Source organism: Mytilus edulis, chromosome 6, assembly GCF_963676685.1.
Source record: "Mytilus edulis chromosome 6, xbMytEdul2.2, whole genome shotgun sequence".
In the NCBI taxonomy this organism is placed as follows: Eukaryota; Metazoa; Mollusca; class Bivalvia; order Mytilida; family Mytilidae; genus Mytilus; species Mytilus edulis.
The window spans coordinates 3,196,594-3,218,585 of NC_092349.1; the positions used below are offsets into that span (position 1 = coordinate 3,196,594).

Consider the following 21,992-nt stretch of genomic DNA (forward strand, 5'->3'; position numbering starts at 1 on the left):
TAACGAACGCAATCTATGTATTACTGGTAAATTACTAAACCAAGTATATTGTTACCATAAATTACTTAAAACTTTAACTAATTTTTTCCATAGATATAAAGATTTGGTTTTGAAGTTTGGTTGTACCTGTAGAAAACTTATTTCAAACAGGATAGCAAATCCTTTTTTTTTACGGAAATGTTGTTAACTGTGCCCGGAAATTTAGAAATGATCCATGTAAACTTGTCGATCTTTTAAATTAACCATATTCTAAAAGGTTATATAACACTGTAATACGATCACTGAGTATTATTTTTATTGGTATAAATATTGATTTTTTTTATCAGTAAATTAAAAGCTAACTAAATATTACTAGTATGTTATATGTACATACTCATGGATCTACAATCTGTCGATACCTGTAACTTGGCATTGCACAAGGTCATGTTTGTCTCTGGCTGTTTATGACGTCTTTACACTAAATCCATTGCATGTTGGATGAGTACGATTTGATAGTTTAGTCTTAGATGCATGATTTTTTAATTAGTTATCTGGCAGCGAGTACTCTCAGATCTGTTCATTGTATTTGTATTTTTGTCCATCTGATGAGTTAAGCCTTTTTCAACTGATTTTTATAGTTCGTTAATATGTTGTACTGTTATACAACTGTCCCAGGTTAGGCGGGGGGATTTGGGGGGGGGGGTCCCGCTAACATGTTTAACCCCGCCACATTATTTATGTATGTGCCTGTCCCAAGTCAGGAGCCTGTAATTCAGTGGTTGTCGTTTGTTTATGTGTTACATATTTGTTTTTCGTTCATTTTTTTTTATATATAAACAAGGCCGTTAGTTTTCTTGTTTGAATTGTTGCACATTGCCTTATCGGGGCCTTATATAGCTGACTATGCGGTACCGGCTTTGCTTGTTGAAGGCCGTACGGTGACCTATAGTTGTTAATGTCTGTGTCATTTTGGTCTGTTGTGGACAGTTGTCTCATTGGCAATCATACCACATCTTCTTTTTTATATGAAATGTAAAAACCACACAGCATTCCTTATGCGCCATTCACTGTTCCTCATAAAATTGAGAAAGGAAATGGGGAATGTGTCAAAGCGACAACAGCCTGACCATAGAGCAGACGACAGCCGAAGGCCACCAATGGGTCTTCAATGCAGCGAGAAACTCCCGCACCCGTTGGCGTCAATCAGCTGGCCCCTTAAAAAATAATATATGTTTACCATATTCCCCATAAACCATACACATACATTTCTTATCGAGTAGACACCTAAGTTTCCTGTTGTTCACTCCCATTGGGAAAAGGGACATTCCGGACACTTTATCCACAGGTCTATCATTATATCAAAGTCCAAAACCCGTAATTTCAGCAAAAATTAGCAGAGCGGAACGAAACTTAAACTTGATCTGTAACTCATCATGGTTAACTCACATACCAAAAATCAGCCCAATATCTGAAAGCGTTTAGACAAAAAGTTCGTATAACTGTGGTTTTCAACAATTTATCAAAACCCAAGCCCTCAAAATCCAAGCCCATTTTTTTTCGGCAAAAATTAGCGGAGCGGAACGAAACTTAAACTTGATCTGTAACTCATCATGGTTAACTCACATATAATAAATCAGCCAAATATCTGAAGGCGTTTAGAAAAAAGTCCGTTTAACTGTTATTTTCAACAATTTATCAAAGTCCAAAGCCCATTTTTTTTCGGCAAAAATTAGCGGAGCGGAACGAAACTTAAACTTGATCTGTAACTCATCATGGTTAACTCACATACCAAAAATCAGCCCAACATCTGAAGGTGTTTAGACAAAAAGTCCGTATAACTGTGGTTTTCAACAATTTATCAAAGTCCAAAGCCCGTTTTTTCGGCAAAAAATAGCGGAGCGGAACGAAACTTAAACTTGACCTGTAACTCATCATGGTTAGCTCACATAACAAAAATCAGCCCAATATCTGAAGGCGTTAAGAAAAAAACTCCGTATAATGGTTTGTTGCGGAATGATGGAATGACGGAATTACGGAATTTTGGAATTACGGAATTCAGGAATTTCGGACAAGGGTAAAACTATATGGCACCGACAACTTCGTTACGGGGCCATAAAAACACTGAGAAGGCTATAATTGAATTGGTTCCTGGTTTGGGAGATACATAATTTTAAACATTTCTCGAATTCCTGATATCAAATATATCAATTTATAGTCAAATATGTAGAAATTCAAACGATTCCTGGAACATTCAAATATGTAGAAACTTATTTAAGTCAAACAGTTAGTGGAATGACGTTATAGATGTTGGTCAGCCCATTCTTTGAATGCATTGAATGCATCAGTCTGTAATCCATCGTTCATTCCAAATGATTGAAAAAAAGTTTTGCATTTTTTTCTATCCAAATCACGTACTAAACATTGGCCGAAAAGCTGCTGTGCCTAAAATTGTAAAAAACATTTTCTTTTAAAAACATTTAGTAGTAATTTTTGCCATACAAACTGTATCATGCACCTCTGGCTGAGACAAATTTATGAACATTTTTCGTCAATTTTATGTGTTTCCTATACAAATTTCACCTGTTTGAAAGAATTCAATCAGTAATATTTCAGAAAATAAGAGATATAGACATTTTTTTTTTCGATTTTCAGATATTATTCAACGAGGTAAAGTTGTATGCATAATTTTACAAAAATCTATGACATAGCCCATTTTCTTTACCTTGACCTTAAAACCTGTTCTCGTCCGGAATAAGATCGTTAGATTAACATATGGACGCTAAACATATTGTTTGTGTAATAAAATAATGGGTGCATCGGTGGATTTTTATATTAAACTTTTGTTGAACATGTTTTTCTCTTTTCTTTTTTTTTGAGGGAAGGATTTATATCTTACTTGCTTCAACAAAAAAATATTCGATGGCTAATACAGCTGCAATTTTTTTTTTTTCAAATTTCAACTAAAAAAAAAATGCTGATTGAAACAAACAATTCTTTGAAATTGACATCACCAAGATGCTTGATTGTTTTATTGGCCCCATATTCTATTTCATTTAATTTATTGCTACATATGGAGACAAAACGTATTTACTCACATTAGTAATTCCTTTCCGAGCAAGCCTGGTTTTTGTCATTATACCGATTCCTGGCACCTTTTCTACTCCTATACCTTGCATAGACCGGCAAACAAAACTAATATGTTTCGCTGTTGGTGTCACCTCTTCAAAAGACATGTATTGTTTTTGCTTTTTCGTTGCCATTATGAAAATGATGATTAGAAGAGGCTGTAATTAAAAAACCAAACATGTGTAAGACCATTGGTCAATGATTATAGCTATGGTCAATACACGTACCTTATCGATATTTATTCCATTACTGTTAAGTTCTGAAATTATACATTTTTAAACCAGTTGAAGCTATCTTGGTCTCTGTTTAAGCAATGTACTGTGCTTTGTTTTTGCAAGACTTGACCAAAACTGTTTTTGCAACACTTGGCCAAAACAGGAAGTTGTTTAAATCACTTCCACCCCCCCCCCCCCCCCTTGCGATCGGACTGAAAAGCAATAAGGTGTTTGTGGTTGCTGTGGTTTTATAAGTTCAGTGTATTATCAACTTTACTTCTCAACCCGAACTTAATTATGATGTCTGCAGTCGCGTATTTCTGTAAAGGCCGTAATTTGGATTTTATCTAAATATATTTGTGGTCGACAAAATATTTAAACTGATACAGTTTTTTTAAGTATACAGGAGTCTACATCGTCAAAATTATCTCCCCATTACGCCAGTTCATTTTCACAATCGTAGAAATAGAAGCCATTGTAGGGATGACGCGCTACCAATATTGCTCTTGGAAACCGATAAATTTATCCACATTGCACCATTACGATCCTTATATGTTAGTTGTATTTTAAAAGACAAATGTATCAACTAGCTAATGAGCATCAGTTAATAATCTTGTCTGCATTGATTCAACTTAAAACTATTGTCTGATCGGTTGTCAGGTGGAATTTTCGAAAATTCATAAACATTTAAAAAAATTCTAATTAAATATTTCGTGGAAGGGCAGACTAGATTTTTTTAGTGTATGAAGACTATAAACCCTAGTAATCACACACAAAAAATTAGAATTTTTCGAAGATGCATTTTCATCATCCAACTTGAAAGACTGTCCGTCCGTGGTAATTTTTTCATAAAAATCGGAGGTTATGCATTTTCTTCATCCAACTTGAAAGATACCCATGTCGTCGACTTGATATCTAATTGTTCTGCTTAACTATGTACTAGATAAATTGAAAACTTATGCAAATGGTGTTTTTAAAATAAAACACCTCGTAATTGAGAAGAAAACTGCAATTTTGTTTGTTTCTATTAACTTTTAAAAATTTGGTCACTATAGTAAACAATACAGTAAACATTTATCGCCTTCTCTAACAAAGAGCTTCGATTCTTTTGTTCTATTTCAACCTGGTTTCCGACTGTACCATCCACAATTCATAGCAAGTCTCTTTTCGGTCTAAGACTGGTTCCCTGTCCTATATTTGTTTGGCTCTGGCAACAAGAGGGACTCAGATACCCGTATGTTGCAAGGGAAAGTACCAGCCTAGTGCTAGTTTATTTATTACGATCTGAGTTCATTTGATGACATCTATATATAATACTGTTATTTTGCAAGTGCATAAAATGTATATTGTGCGTTACAAAATGGAAAAGTTTATATCAAACCAATACGGAATAATAACCGTGTAGCATTTATATTTAACTTAAGTCCCTCAATCAAACAGAAGTTACTGATAGATTTTAGGCCAATAACGCATATAGTGCTTTAACATTATCAATCAAACACGGCATATCCAGGATACATGTATACTAAGGGAACGGAAGAAGTCCATTTTATTTAAGGACAATTTTTGTTTATTACACGTCCATGTGTATAGCCTCTTCTTTTTCGACTCGTAATAAACATACATGAAATATTTGCCACTGGACGTTAGACAAACTACAATCAATCAATCTCCTTTTCATGAAAACAAAAAATGCGATGACTTAACACCTGTTCTTTTAAATTAAACCGGCCGTCCGCGCTTTTATCGACCAACAAGATTCCTTCTTAATATCTATAAAAACGCTGATATCGAAATACACTGCGTGTAAACATACGTAGGGGTAATTAACTTATATTACAAAAAATGTTTAACTCTTGCATTTATTATGACGCTGCCTAATATTTAAAAAATAATAATTACACAAATTCTAACATATCAACTCCGCCTCATTCTGTTTGTGCCTGCTCAAAGTCAGAATCCTGTAATTCGGTGGTTGTAGGTTTTTTTTATGTATTATAATTGTTTTTGTCCAATATGTTGTACATACATTAGGTCTTTAGTTTTCTCGTTTGCCTTTTATAGTTGACTATGCGGTATGAGTTTTGATAATTGTTGAAGACCGTACTGTGACCTATACTTGTTAATTTCTGTCTGTGTCATATGGTCTCTTGTGGAGAGGTGTCTCATTTGGTCTCTTGTGGAGAGTTGTCTCATTAGCAATCATACCACATCTTCTTATGTTTATATATATATATTGTATCGACGAGGAGAGTAATATTATAAATATTGAAGGTCAGAATACAGGACGGTCTGCTTAATACCCTAACTGTTGCCTCGAAAGTTGACAATGAGAGTAGTCTGAAAACTAACTTTCGACAAAATAGATGAACTTCCTTCATGAAGCTTCTGCCATATACGTAGGAGAAATCAAAACTTTTCTCTTTATACTCAGGGGTTTGTTATATAAAGGAGACGCGGTTATCTTCGAGACAACTCATGTTAATTCGTTTATGGGAGATTTTTATATGAAGTTAGGAGGTGTGATTGACAATGAGACAATTATCAAAGTCTATAATATACAATGTACAAGTTACTTTACTTTTACAGCATAAACACGGTTGTCTTTCGGTATTTCGAAAACAACTATCTTGAAAGAATACGTTCCTGTTGTCAATTATTAAGACTTGATCGTGAAAGATCCGGTATGGGGTCATGAAGTTGACCGCATTGAGAGAAAAAAAATCTAAATTTAATCAAACCGTTTCATGGTAGTTTAGCGTGTTTTACCTCAGAAACTTTATAGCTATCATCACCATGTTAAAAATTACTCCTGAAGTCAGACTAAGTTAATTGTAACACCACTGTAAAGGAAGGGTGGGTTGTGCGCTGTAATTTTGTGCATGGTTGTCGTTGGTTCATGACCGTTATATTTCTGTTTTAGATTAAGATGTTAGTTTTCTGAATTGAATTGTTTCGTATTTAACATGTCGGAGACTTTTATAGCCAACTTTATGGTATGGATTTTTCTCTTTGTTGAAGACCGTATGATTGCCTTTGCGTACATCCAATTCATTTAACTCAATCTGAAAGACGAACGCGAAATAAAATTGTCATTTCATGATGAACGAACAATCAAAAATGTCCTGCACGTTGATCGTTTTATCGATTTCACGAAACACGGCGAATAACGAACCTTTTTCACGGCTGCACTTGTGACATGAAATAAAACATCAAAACACGATGCACGAAAATAACCCTTTACTACCCTCATTGAATTCTGAGGAGGCCTGGTATATTTGTTGAAGTCACCCAAGATTATTTATTTTCAACTTAAAATTGGCCGATATCTCCAATATTTACTTTTTTCCATTCCTCTCACAGATCAGGGCCAGAAAACTTATTCCTGTTCGTCAAACAATTGACACAATAACGTCATCCTTTTTGAATGAAATTGATCCCTGAAATTATTTTACTTTTTAATGTGATACCTTGTTTGATAGGATACACACATAACTCCAAACAAATATAACAGTCAAATTGAAGTCTATATAATTTCAGTTCTATAGAAATATGAAAATATAATAGTATAACAATCCCAATGGCAAAATCAATCCGCTTAGCAAAGGGAGGAAACATTTTGTTTTAATTCAATTTTCTTTAAAAGCAAAACAAAATGATATTATTCTGCTCAAATGTGAGGGCAGTAAGTCAAGATCATTTATTCCATAGTAATTTGATTCAGTATATATTTATTTTAATTAACGTTAAACATGTTCAATACTTAAAGGAGGGGGTGGACCTTTATCGGTACTCCGGGGTCGGTTGTTTTTAAGCTCATGATTTCATAAATGATCCTTTCTTGGTCCGATTTTCGGGATGTCGGGATTTATATTTCTTTAGATTCGGGACCTCGGGATTTTAAATTTCAAAGACCAGGATTTCGGGACCCCTCCGACCCCTTTACAGCTTGCTTTCAAACAGCTGTGGTACTGTGTACATTCAGTATATTCCGATATACACTTAATTGGAGGACAATTTTTGAAACATGTATAGGATTTTCCATACGTTGATACTCTATATCTCTATCCCAAAAATCTGTCCCCTATTCTGGTCCAAATATTTATGACGTCTTGAAAGATATATATATTATATATTTTTAGGCGTCAAATTTAAAGCAAAACAATAAAATATCCTTTCAAGACATCAATATCATAATTATTGGTACTAATTATGACGTCTTGAAACGTTATTATACTTGTTTAGGCGTCAAAGCAAAAAACATAAATAGCCTTTCAAAACGTTAAATAATTATTTGGAATACCCCTATTCAAGATGGTGGCAAATAAGGTCAGTAGTGTCAGTAAGGAGTTAATTAAGGGTTTTGTCTATAATTGTTAAAATTTCTATTTCATTGTGATAAGTTGTTATGATATTCTCAAAACCAATGGATTAGTTCGTTGCTAACTGTGTATTGAAAACCCTTTTCTTTTAAAAAATGCTCCAATTTTCGAAATATAATACTGCAAAATGTTAACTTTACCTGTCCAGACGCACCAACAATCTTTGAACAGCGTTGCATTTGAGACTGTTTTGATTGGACAATGGAATTAGGGTTGTTCCGTTGTTATTCTAAAAATAAACGCTTTGCAAATTTTCGGGAAATGGTTTATTTTCAAAAAATGTCATTTTATTTTAGAATTGAAATGTCGATATAGTTTGTAACACAACGGGACCCGTTGAAAAATTACAACAGGTTAAATGTCTTAAATCTTAGGCTCTCACAGCAGGTTCAGTTGGTTTTAGTCATTACATATTATGATATTTGAGATAGGGGAAAAAGGGGGGGAGGGGTGAATTTTGAAAAAAGAATAACTTGACCTGGACAGAAGAGAAAATTAATGACTTGGCACAAGATAGGAGGGAAATTGATATCTCGCAACATAAATAATAAGGATAGCTGGAGGATACAAATGACACTGAGAAGTGATCTCGCCTTTATTTCATGAAAACTTGGCACTAGCTAGTACTGTAAATATGTACGAAAGTGAGAAATAAAGGCTGCTGACAAATAGGCATGCATAGTTATGAATGAAAATAAACGATCAATCCAGATAAACTCCTCCTTTGGATTATGTGTAGATGTATTTTTTAAGTTTGTACTTTGATACTACATTCTATATGATCTTCTAAGCGTTTTCGTTCACAGTTGAATTTTTGAGCCAAAATTTTTTCATGTGATAAATGTTCCAGTGAAACTAATATCACATGAAATATGTTCTGGGAGAACTTTTTTCACAGATGATTTCTATATATTTTGATCCATTAATTGCTGTAAAATAACTTCCACACTTTACCTGGTGAAATAAGTACCGGTTTGGTGAAATTTGCTCCTTACCTGATGAAATAAGTTCTGGGTTTGTGAGATTTGTTCCTCACCTGGTGAAAAAAGTTCTTTGTCTGTGAAATATGTTCCACTGGTTAAACAAGTTATCTTATAAATTGAGCATTTGTCATCAGTAAATTTATCATTTAATTACACCTTATATAAGAAAGCAAGATTTTGATTGGTTGATAGCCAGTGTATTTTTCGCATATTCTAATATTTTTTCCTCATTTCAAACGAATTTGCCTGTTTTTCACCACTGCCGGTGAATTTGCCTCAAATACCATGGTATTTGCCATTTTGGATATTCCTTTTTTACCCTCGCGAGCAGCTTCCCGCCAAAAGATTTCGGATATGACGTTACATAATGAAAGCGAGCTAACGCGTATTAGAACATGTATATTCCCGCGGTTCTATGATAATATCCACTTATACCCTAAATTATGCATAAACATGTTTATGAATTGCAGCATGATAGTATTTATCTACACATGTACAGAGACTTTCAATCCAAATCTATTCGGTGTAAATAAACAGATATATCATATTATGGAGGGGTATTTGCGAAAAATACCAGTCTTGGGACAGAAATTTCACAGTCCCTTGACTGGTATTTTTGGCGGCTCGGGAAATTTCACAGTCCCTTGACTGGTATTTTTCGCAAATACCCCTCCATAACATGATATATCTGTTCAGAAGTGCATTGTAAAAAAAAATATAAAAATAGAAATCTTTTTTAATGTATTGAATTTTTCGCTAAAAACAAATGTTAAGATTAGACTGATACCCGTCCGGTATTTAACCAGTTTGACAATGTCCTTTTTTTTCATTTTCTTTTACAAATCCTTGTACATGTAACGTAACGGTACCCAAATTGCACAGAGTACCCAAATTGCACCTATTTAGCAAAAGTAGCAGCGAAAATCTTACAAGATTTCATAGAGACTAAACAATTTGTATTTTTATGATTTGATACTAAGCACATCTTTCAACATAGGTAAAACTATTTAAATATGCACAAAACGTTCACAGTATTTATCAACAGATGAAGTATTTACTGAAAAATGTACTGAAACGTCGCCATGCGACGTCATCAAAACGTCATCTTTTTAAAATGAGCAAATACAATATTTTACAAGTATCCATTTAAAAAATAATGAAGAGTAAGCATGGACTAATATCCAATTGTTCAAAATATTTGAAGAAATTAAACAAAAGCTCTGTTATTAAACTTTTGACGATGTGAATTTAGGCATGGATGCAATTTGGGTACTCCTCATTTCAGAATCATTGATGGTTTGGAGGTCAGTTTAGACCAATTTTTCTATGATTCCATATGGAATAAAAATCAAATTGGTGTACCTTTATAATAAAGAAGGATACGGCTACAAAATAAACACAGAATGGACATTTTTGTCTTTATCATAAAAAAATGTAGATGAAAAAACTGTCAAAATAGGTGCAATTTGGGTACCGTCACGTTATATTCCACAGGTATACTTCAAGTATTTTAGAGAGAAGATCGTGTGAGGATCACGTCGCGAAACAACCGTCTTTGGAAAGTCTTAATGCGCTCTAATATTCTATAGACCATATATTCGAGTTCGGTGTAATTTCGTCAAGTTTAGTGAACATTATTCGTGCGTTTTATTGATTTTGACTCCCTTCTTTCCCTCTATCCCCGACCTCCCTGTAAATTAAATGGTCGTCCCCTTAAACTAAAGGAAAGGTTTTGCTTTTTTCTTCTTAGTATCTTCTATTTCAGTGCATCCCTACGCGACTATTTTTAATTTTTTTTTTAGAAAAATAAAGGATTTCACTCGAAAATAGTTTTAAACTCCTGTTAAAAGTTCAGTAGAAATAGGCAAACGCCACGCACAATTTAATCTGTTAAAACAAAATTGCACCTTTTTTTTAATCCCACCTTGATATCTCAAAATATGTCACATCTTATGACATTCTGCATTTTATAAAAAAAGCAAATTTTGTTCATTTGAAAACAAAAATTGACAATATATTGACGTATATGTACACATGTATTATGGTTTGGTGTATGTAGATTTAATTGGTCGGTACTTCAGGAACAGTTGGAGTGTACGTCAAGTAGACACAGTTTGTCAAAAGTTTATATAATGGTAACATATCTAATTAATTCAGAAATCTAAAAATATAAGAGTTAATTACTGTGTTTTTGAGAATATAAACACAAAATTGAAGCAACTGATGATCCCATCTTGAGCAAGATTCATCGCTTGCACGCGTCATGGAAAATACAATATCAATACGCTTTGGTATAAATAAAAAAAAACAAAAAAAAAACAGCATTGAATTCAATGAACAGCAACAACCCCGTTCAAACTAAAATTGAAAATGGAAGTTGGGTATTTGTCAAAGAGACAAGAAATAGTCGAAGGCCATCACAAGTTCTTCCACGCAGCGGGAAAATCCCGCAGCCGCGGATTGGGGATTCAGTTGGCCCCTACACAAAAATGTGTACTACCAAGTTTAGTGAAAATGGACGTAATGTGTACTACCAAGTTTAGTGAAAATGGACGTTTTACTTAACTCCAAAACGTATAAATTAACAAAAATGAAATCAAACATCAAGACTTACCAAGGCCGGAGGCGGCTCCTGACTTGAGACACGCGCAAAAAATACGGCGGGATAAAAAACGTTTTGAGGATCTTAACCCTCCCTTTATAACTCTAGCCAATGTAGATTAAACAAACACACAGCAATACGCACAGTAAAACTCATTTTAAAAGAAGTCAGAATCCGGTGTCAGAATAGGTAACACTTGAAACTAAACAAAATGACAATGATACATAATTTAACAAAAGACAAATAGCAGTTAGTGACATGCCAGCTCTATGTTGATTTGAATTTACGAAGGATGTCCTTGTACCGACGATAAACTTTAGAAAATGTTTTGATAAGTTTGTAATATCGAAAACTTTGGTGTAATAATTTTTCGGTAATACAGAGAAAAACCAAGTTTTCCAAATTATAAGAGTAGTTGACGAATGCCCAGAATCTCTTGGGTAAGTATTTCGTGTCGCTTCGTTGAAGCATTATTTATGTTTTATACTTCCATATCTACATGACTGTTGTATGTAGGTTAATTGTTCTAATTGCCCTTACTTTGCATCTTTGAATTACTTTGATATATCTCTTTTAATTGTCTGTCTGTATGGCTCTACCACTAGTTTATAAGAATATTGCTTTAATTGCCTTTATGTCAAACATGATTCTCTCTTTTCTCGATAATTCATATAATTATACGAAAGAACAAACTCGTACCAACAAAAGTCTAACAAAGTCTAACATATTTTTATCTAAAACGTGATACTGCTAATTTCTCCCGTGCGACGAGTTAAGGGGGATATAAAAACACCGTCCGTCCTTACGTGAAATCGTGGATCCCCCTTCCGTTTGTGTGTCCGTTCGTCCGTTTGGTCTTGTAAACATTCTCACGTGTACAATTCTTGTAAGATTTTGAAAAAATGTATACCAAAAGTAAGTTTCAACAATGTCTCCAACAAGCTAAGATTGAAATTTAGTGCCTATCCAATATTTCTAAAAGAGGTATGGTCCTTAAAAATATAAATAATGGGAAATTGGATTGTGAACACACTTACGTGTATACTACTTACCTGATAGAATTTATTTTACAAATCAGAGTATCAAATAAGTCGAACAAAATGGAAATATCAGTTCCGATCAACTATTAAGAAAAAAACAAAGATCATATACCCTTGAAGTAATGTATCGTTTTAATTCAAAATATCAATGTAAGACTCTCAATCTTATATTTCTCAAAGATATCTATAAAGAAAGTTTAAAAGAAGCAAAACAAATTTAAAATACAAGGTATTACCCATTGCAAGATAAAATACGTGGAACTGTATTATTTTATTGATACATACAAAATATTGAAAAATTCATGGTGTTGTGTTTTTTATGCCCCACCTACGATAGTAGAGGGGCATTATGTTTTCTGGTCTGTGCGTCCGTCCGTCCGTCCATCTGTCCGTTCGTTCGTCCGTCCGTCTGTCCGTTCGTTCGTCCGTCCGTCTGTCCCGCTTCAGGTTAAAGTTTTTGGTCAAGGTAGTTTTTGATGAAGTTTAAGTCCAATCGACTTCAAACTTAGTACACATGTCCCCTATGATATGATCTTTCTAATTTTAATGCCAAATTAGAGTTTTTACCCCAATTTCACGGTCCACTGAACATGGAAATGATAGTGCGAGTGGGGCATTCGTGTACTGAGGACACATTCTTGTTTATATATTGATAATTTCATTTTTTCTGCGGCAGATCGATAGAATAATGCCTTATGTTATAACATGAAATATGAGAATATTAAAAGTATGAAAAATTATATGAAGATCACTAAATAATTTCAAGAATTGTTTTTTATGATGTGAATTTCAAAAGAAAGGCTAATAAAAGGGTTTTTAAGTTAAATATTTGTATGCCTGGTTAGCAAAAAGGCGTTTAAACCAACACACGGAAATAATAAATACATTTCGGAATACTTATTGTGTCCCTTCATTTACATAAAAATGTACACATTTCGAAATGTTCGTAGTCCATTGTTAAAATAAGAGGAAGTCACAACATATTACATTTACACATTTATCTATGGTTGAACGAATATCAGTTGTAATAATTTGTTAATTATTCTACGCACTTCATTTATTTAAAACATGTCCTCAAAAATGAATAAAACACAAAAAAAAGTAACTTCCCGTACATTTTAGTATGTATCAAATAATTCTTGTGTACAACGTTTACTAGGATTAATTAATATTTATCGAAGTAAGTTGATTTGACGTTTTGTAAATGAATTGTTAGCAGTTTCAAAATTTAAAAGATATAAAATCAAAATAATTTGCTTGTTGAAATTAAGAATCTATTTTATAAACAAAAACATTTGTTATACTCATAAATACAGTTTTGAATAATCCCATTTGTACAAAAAAATGATGCTGTTTATCTTTTTCCTTACAGGAAATATGAAGCTTTCAAGTCTATTGCTGGTTGCAGTTTTATTTCATAGTGGAACAACTCATGATTGTTTTATTGATAACGGAAGTCATTTCAGAGCAGATTGCCATAATCAAAATTTAACAGGTATTCCGCAAGATTTACCGATAGACATTGAATTCTTGGATCTGAGTGAAAACAACTTGGGAGTTATTCTAAATAAATCATTTGCAAGATACAGCCAATTGAAAGCACTTGAGATTCAATACAGTAAAATACACACCGTACAACCCGAAGGCTTTGGTGGTTTGAATAGTCTGGAAAATTTATCGTTAGCCGGAAATGCACTAAATATATCGACGGATGGTTTATTTATATTGAAAAGTATCCGAAATATTATCAACCTTGATTTTAGTTTAAATATGGATTCACCGAATAAAAAAGGGTTTCTATTCTATCCAGATACGGCATTTCAACAGCTCACACAATTACGTAACTTGAGTATTGACTTGTACGGACAACCAGTTTTTGGACCCGGATTTAGATATTTGAAACTCGATCATTTACAATTCAAAAGCTGTAGTATCAAGGCTTTACATAATAAGACGTTTGTTAATTTTCCGGAATCAATTAAAGAACTCCATCTGACGAATTGTAAACTTATTGAAAATAAAGATATAGAAATTAATGTGCTATTTCCTTTTTCGAAGCTGTCCATATTAAGTTTATCCGGTACTTCAATATATCTGACCAAAGGACTAGAATTGCTATACCCGTTTAGAAACAAAAGTTTGGAGATTTTGGATTTATCACATATGGTAAAACCACCTAACTACGATAAACAATCCATCACACCAGATGCCATCATATTAACAGCAGAAAAGACGCAGTATTTGAAAACAATATGTGTTAAAACTCTTTCCTTAGCTGACAACCATATTGTTGATATTCTACCTCATTCATTTTTTGATTCGGATTGGAAGCATCTTGACTGTTTGGAACATATAGATTTGTCGGGTAATCGTTTTGGATTTTCTTCCTTAGGCTTCCAAATGAGAAAAACTAGTCCAAAACTTGCGAATCTAAAAATATTTGATTTTTCATATATTCCTCTTAGATATAAAAGCGCAAATTACCTACCAGTGACTACCGATGTCAACCCAAACCAGTTTCGATTCAAACACGAAGATGAAAGTTGTTCCGATGCAGCTCATAGTATTCTGACACTTAATGTACCAATTCCGCCACGGTTAGAGTTTGTTCGTATAACACACGTTCTTGGTGCACCACCTCTTATCAAACTGAATTTACAGAATACTGCTAGCGTACGATATGTTGATATGTCCTATTATGACGTTAAATGCTTTCCTGTAATCTTAATAAACGAAACAGAAAACAATCTGGAATATCTAGATCTTTCAGGAATTGATTGTAAATTATATTACAAAAACATTCCTTTCTTTCGTGCACTGAAAACATTGATAATGAAAGGAGCGCATTTTTATCGGGCTGTTGAGAATAGCATTAATTTGTTACTCAATGTTCCTAACCTAACCAAATTAGATTTAAGCTCGAACAGCTTGTTTACGATTCCGGCATCGTTTTTAAAGCATTTGAAATATCTCGGAACTTTACGACTGTCACACAACTATTTAAATAATGTTCCGAGTGCAATTGCAGATCTTCGAAATCTAAGGTCCCTCGACTTAACTGGCAACAGAATTTTTACAGTGTTTCCTAATTTTACTTCGTGGTTCAATTCCCAAAGGACCGTAAATACCACTTTCCATCTTCAAATACTTGGAAACGATTTTTCCTGTTCCTGTGAACACCAAGGGTTTATTCGATGGTTAAATACTACAAAGATCACTTTGGATAATGTCAAACCTTACAAATGCCGGCTGACTAACGGGTCAATTACTACTACACAGATCGTTTTACAGAACTTCCATTCATTATTTAGTCACTGTTACGCAACGACGTGGTTGTATATAGGCATAAGTATAGTTATTTCTGCCTTCATAATTATTCTTCCAACTGCTGTTATTTTTAACTTCCGATGGCGCATACTATTTTTCTTATATAGAAAGTTTCGCAGAATTGTAGAAAGCAATATGAATCTTTCGTATGAATACGATGTTTTTGTGTCGTACGGATACAATGGTTATACATGGGTACAGAGCACGTTGATAGATAAATTAGAAACTGAATGGAGACTAAATGTGTGTCTTGAGGATAGAAATTTTGTTGGTGGGAGGTCAATCTATGAACAAATTGCGCATTCGATTTCTAGAAGCCGTCATATTATATTTGTTGTGACTTCCGATTTTATGTCTAAACCATTTGCTGCTTACGAAATAGATCAAGCAAAAGAAGCTAAATCGTATCGTACTCTCCAGAAAGTAATAATTGTTGCACTTGATATTTGCATCCAAGACATTCCAACAGATTTACGGTCAATATGGAGTGATGTGTCAGTAATTGAATTATCGGAAAACAATAGGGATGACCAATTGTCTTTTGAGAATCTGAGAACGAGGCTTCTTTTGAATTTTTGAGAGTATATGCAACATTAGTTTTTTTTAAAACAAAAGTTTCTTGCATTTTTTTTGTCTCTATTAAAACGACGTGTATATGTTCCAGACCGTATGAGTATTTGGACCGTACGCGTACGGTCTGGACCGTATGCGTACTTTTTCAAAATACGTATACGGTCGGACCGTACGCGTACGGTCTGACTAATATTAAGAAGTTGGTCAAGTTTATTAGATACAAATGTATATAACAGATCAACATAACTTATATCTCAAACTAATATAAAAAGTTCAATAGTAATTGAAATAAAAACTTAATATTGTAACTCCTGAATTAGCATGTCAGTAATTCAGCAATTGCAGCCCAGTATGCTCATTGAAATTGAAGTTATCGGAAGTAAACATAATGTGGGAGGACAATTGTTATAGAATATTTAGGAACTTTAAAAAAAAATGCATATGCAAAGGAACATGCATGAACAAAACATGTTAATGTAAAAAAAAAATATGACGTTCCTTGTGGTAGCAAGACTAGTGTCACCTTGGGCCAGAGTAACAAAATAGGATTCAGATATACAATTAAACAAATATTTAATGTCAATTGTTCGCTTATTTACATCATCCATCTATTTGTAATAATAACAATTTGTATAACTAAAAATAAAGATTTTGATAAATGATTGTTTAAAGATTAACCCATATGATCTCAAAACATGTCTGGTCAGCTGGACCGTACGCGTATACTCATACGGTCCGACCGTACGCGTATGGTCGGACCGTACGAGTATACGCATACGGTCTAAATACTCATATGGTCTGGAACATATATACATGTATATATAAAATTGAGAATGGAAATTGGGAATGTGTCAAAGAGACAACATCCCGACCATAGAAAAAACAACAGCAGAAGGTTACCAACAGGTCTTCAAGGTAGCGAGAAATTCCCTCACTTGGAGGCGTCCTTCAGCTGGCCCCTAAACAAATATGTACTAGTTCAGTGATAATGAACGCCATACTAATTTCCAAATTGTACACAAGAAACTAAAAGTTAAAATAATACAAGACTAATAAAGGCCAGAGACTCCTGACTTGGGACAGGCGCAAAAATGCTCAACCTTCCCCATATACTTCTAGCCAATGTAGAAAAGTAAACGCATAACAATACGCACATTTAAAATTCATTTCAAAAGAAGTCCGAGTCTGATGTCAGAAAATGTAACCAAAGAAAATAACAAAATGACAATAATACATTAATAACGTTAACAACAGACTTCTATCAGTTAACTGACATGCCAGCTCCAGACTTCAATTTAACTGATTGCAAGATTATGATTTTATCATACGAATATCAGGCACAATCCTTCCCGTTAGGGGTTTAGTATCATACCATCATAACATATATAAGAAAAAACATAACCCGTGTCATGCCAAAAACTGGTTTTTGAATACAAGTTTTTAGTTTCGATGCAAAGACCCTATAAGTGAATCAATATTAACGCCAAAATATGCAATTTGTAATGACCTGACAACAGTATCGTAACTATATCCCTTCTTAATAAGTCTATTTAAAGGTTTTGTTAGGTTCTGAGGTGAATACTGACATTATTGTGCTTTATAAAGAATATTTCCATAAAAAATTGGATGTGAAATACCTGAACGTATAAGAAGTCTGCATGTTGAGCTATATTTACGAATGATTTCCTTATACCGATGATAAAATTTAGTAAATGTTTTGACTAGTTTGTGATATCGAAAACCCTGGTGTAATAATTTGTCAGTAATACATAAATTTCTCTCATTAAAATCTAAAACATTGTTACATACACGAGCGAATCGTACAAGTTGAGATATATAAACACCGTAAAATGGTGACAAGGGAACGTCACCATCTAAAAATGAATAATTAATGATAGGAAATAAAAAATCTTCTCTTTTATCATAAATTTTAGTATTAAGCTTTCCGTTAGTAATATAGATATCAAGATCGAGAAAAGAGCAGTGATCATTGTAAGTATTAGCTTATTTAAAGTAAGTTCAACAGGACAAATTTCTTTAGTATACATACTGAAGTCGACATTATTGAGAGCCAAAGTATCATCCAAATATTTAAAAATATTAGTAAATTTGTTTATCATGTGTTGTTTCGATGGGTCTTTGCTGATTTTTGTCATAAATTGTAACTCACAGCAATACAAAAACAGGTTCGCAAAAAGTGGTGCACAGTTAGTCCCCATTTGAATTACGATAACCTGACGTTATACGGAATCTCCAAAGCGAACAAAAATGTTATCTAGTAAAAATTCAAGGGTATATATAGTATCAAAGCATGTCCAATTGACATAGTTTTTTTTTTGTTCATTGCTACTAAAAAATAACCTGGCGGCCTAGCCAAGATCAGATGTGCATTTCATATTGGGTCTATGTTATAAGCTTGTAAAGACAAGAAGATGAACTTTACATAAGTAATACATCTTTGAACTGAAGAAGAGAATGTAGGGTTTTACAATGAATATCAAATATCATGTATAGGTCTTACCGTTTTGAAAAAAAAAAACACTAAAATACACGCTGAAAAATGGGCAAAATTTCACGTTATGTTGTTTCAGTTAAAATTTCTCTGTTTTTATCAATTGATAGTTAAAAAGTGAACTTAATTTGAACTACATTATTGGTTCACTGTTATAGACAATTTATTCATCTTTCTTATACTGTTTGTTGCAACAAAAAATCTTCAGTGGTTACAAAGTTATGATAAAAAGTTAAATACTATGCAGGTGTTATGAAATTTTGTACTTTTGTTTTTAGCCTTCTCAGTGTAGTGATAAAAGAGAAGAACAAATCAAATTTATGCTATTATGTGTTTTGTTTCCTCTTTTAGTATATACATTATCATAAACTACCTCATTTATCAAAATTGTAGTACCCTAGCTGGAGATATATGCCATCAAAGTTGGATATACAAATAAAGTGAAAACATGTCTTGTCCGTAGACATGCATTCCCTAGTAAACTGGAAGCATAATTACATTACTGTTGCATTGCTAAGTTCCTGTTCTTTTGTAGATATGAAAACACTACTAACATTTTTTTCTACCATCTATTAATAGAGGAAAAAATACAAAAATATGTCAGAATGTCTTGTCCGTAGACACATGTCTTGTCCGTAGACATGTCTTTTTATCAATATTGCTTGGATTTATGGGTCTTTATTAGTTCTATGTGTTGTTTAAGCTTAGAAATATCTTATTTTTAATAAATAAATGGTAATTTAAGTGTTCTCAATTTTTGTAAAATTACTTTGCAGGAGTGGATTATCAGTCATAAAACTTGTATGTAGTATTCCTCATCATTAAGCTGTTCCAAAACTTTTTCCTTATAAAAGTTGGTATCCATAATGATAATGGCTCCTCCTTTATCTGCTTCTTTAATGATAACGGAGTCGTCATCTTTAAGACTTTTTTTAACGCATCCTGTTCATTTCGGGTTAAATTCTGTTTACATTTACGTGTACGGACGGGAAATTTTGTTATTGTCTCAATGTAAGTATCTAAATAATCATCTTTCCCAGGTTTTGGGGTGTAAGTTGATTTGTTTCTTACGAGAGATTTATCATGGTCCTTTTTATTTCCGAATTCTTCTTTTAAACGGAGGCGTCTAGAGAAATTGTTGATATCAGCTTTTCATTCCGGAACATTTGAATATGGAACGGGAGCAAATTTAAAACCTTTTGATAGCAAATAAATTTCATTTTCGTTTAATGTTCTTTGTGAGATGTTTATATTTTGGGGTCTTTCGTCGGTTTGGATGTTGGGTTGCAGTTGGAATCGGTACGGGTGGTTGTAAGTTTTGGCCTCTCTCTACAAAAGGCACTCGCGCACCTCTTCCTCAACCTCTGCTGTTTCCACCATGTTGGTGATGCCCCCACCTCTACCACCGCGATTAGAGTTATCTATTCTTCCACGACCTCGTTCACGTCTTCCTCCGCGTCCTCTGCCTCTATTATTTACAACTTTCCATTCATCATTATTTTGTTGAAAATTTTCTGAGGACGGATTGCTGCTTTGAGTGTTCGGTCTCTTTGACGATTTATTCCTTAATGCGCTGTTGTCAATTTTCTTGAGAGTTGATTTGGAAGCAACGGCGGCATATGTTCCAGTATTTGTATTCTGTGAAACATTTGGTTGATTAGGGGTTGTATTGCTATTTACATTATTCATGTGTATATCGTTGTTTCTAGCTGGTCGTTGTTGTTTTAGTTTCATTATGGACTCATCGCCATAATTCTTTTCGTAATTATCGAAATGTTCTTGATGTTTCTGCCACACAGCTTTGGATTTTTCTTTTATGTCCTGTGTCCACATCTCGTGAATTTTGCTTCAATATTGCTTTTACATTTTTCGGATATCTCGGCTAATACTGTTGCGTCTATTGACCGAAATGTTTCTTCAAATCGTTTTTGTCTGGATTGAAGCAATGATATATCCGTAAATACGTTGAAGGGCTAGTTGTCCACGGATTTCTGTTTCTTCACAGTGTTCTCCTTTAATTTCACGTATAAGACATTTTTCCGGTAGACTCAGGTTTTTCATTGTTTGCCACTTTATGTATATTTCTGCGTTTTTATCACACCTCAACGCATTGTAGTACGTATGATAGTGGAAAGCTCTTGGTGGAATTGAGGGTTAGGCCAATGAAACAAATCAATATTGTGGTGAGACGGGTGGACAAGCTGACAGCAACTGAGGACGTAGACACAGTTCAACTTCAAAGTGTATTTGCACAGTAGGGTACTTTCAAACAAATGGCGTATGTTGTAAGTGTGTATAAGTGGACAAAGCGAAATAAAGAAGTTAAAATTCCTGCAATGGATACATCATCTAAGCCAAAATTTTACCTTAGCTAGTACAACACAAGTACACCAAAAGTACATAACAAACTCCCTGCCTCGGGTATTTCCCCAATAAGTTCGCATGAACTATCAACTACACCAACTTTGTTGAAAGCACAATTGGTGTCTTCCCCTTAGGTCAGAAGTCCTATATCAGGGCACTTGGCCTTGCATTACACTGTTCAAATTATTCAACAATAATCTCCATTTCTGAACATGCCAGACACTTCTAGTACTGATCAAGGATAACAGCAAATGGCTTTCGTGTTTTCTTACAGAATTTCAGAATTTCAAATGTGACGTAATTTTTGTGCCTTTTCACCACTTTTGTGACGTCACTTTTTTCACTTTTTGCGTTGAGGCCTTGACTAAGTCGGGTGTGTCTGTTTTTGTGTTGGTTTATATAATTTATCCAGGTTTTGTTTTCTGTAATTAGTTAATACTTTAGTTTTATCATGTATATCTTTTATATTACTTTGATAAAATTTACTGTTTGCAATAGCACAAATTGTTCTAAATAATAATGATGTTCGTATCCCAAGCAGAAAACCCTAGCCGTATTTGGCACAACCTTTTTGAACTTTAGATCCTCAGTGCTGTACAACTTTGTAGTTGTTATGAATTTCGAACTTTTATATCTTGGCGTCACTGGTAAGTCTCTTGTGGACGAGGCGCGTTTCTGGCGTATTGAATTTTAAACCTGATGCATTTTGTTAGATATTTTTCTTGTGTTTCTTTGTCTAATCATGTCTAATATGTTTTCCTATTTATTTGTATTGTAGTCCTGTAATATTATGTTGTCATTTTAATGTTATATTTCACATTGCCATTAAAGTGCGAGGTTTGGCATGCCACAAAATGACAAAACCAGGTTCAAGCCACCATTTGTTTCT

The 21,992-nt window shown here is 33.7% G+C and overlaps 2 long non-coding RNA genes across 3 annotated transcripts; one reads left to right on the forward strand and one right to left on the reverse strand.

Moving 5' to 3' along the window:
- Positions 1–2,115: 2,115 nt before the first annotated feature.
- On the reverse strand, positions 2,116–8,720 carry LOC139525948 (uncharacterized). Of its 2 annotated transcripts, none has more exons than XR_011665059.1 (3): positions 8,698–8,720; positions 3,075–3,263; positions 2,116–2,421 (listed from the first exon to the last, which is right to left on the reverse strand). It is a non-coding gene; the product is annotated as an uncharacterized lncRNA (long non-coding RNA). The 2 variants fall into 2 exon arrangements; XR_011665058.1 differs by lacking the exon at positions 8,698–8,720 and adding an exon at positions 7,843–7,893.
- A 4,670-nt stretch (positions 8,721–13,390) lies between these two features.
- On the forward strand, positions 13,391–16,886 carry LOC139526948 (uncharacterized). The gene is made up of 2 exons (XR_011665226.1): positions 13,391–13,507; positions 13,700–16,886. It is a non-coding gene; the product is annotated as an uncharacterized lncRNA (long non-coding RNA).
- The last annotated feature ends 5,106 nt before the right edge of the window (positions 16,887–21,992 follow it).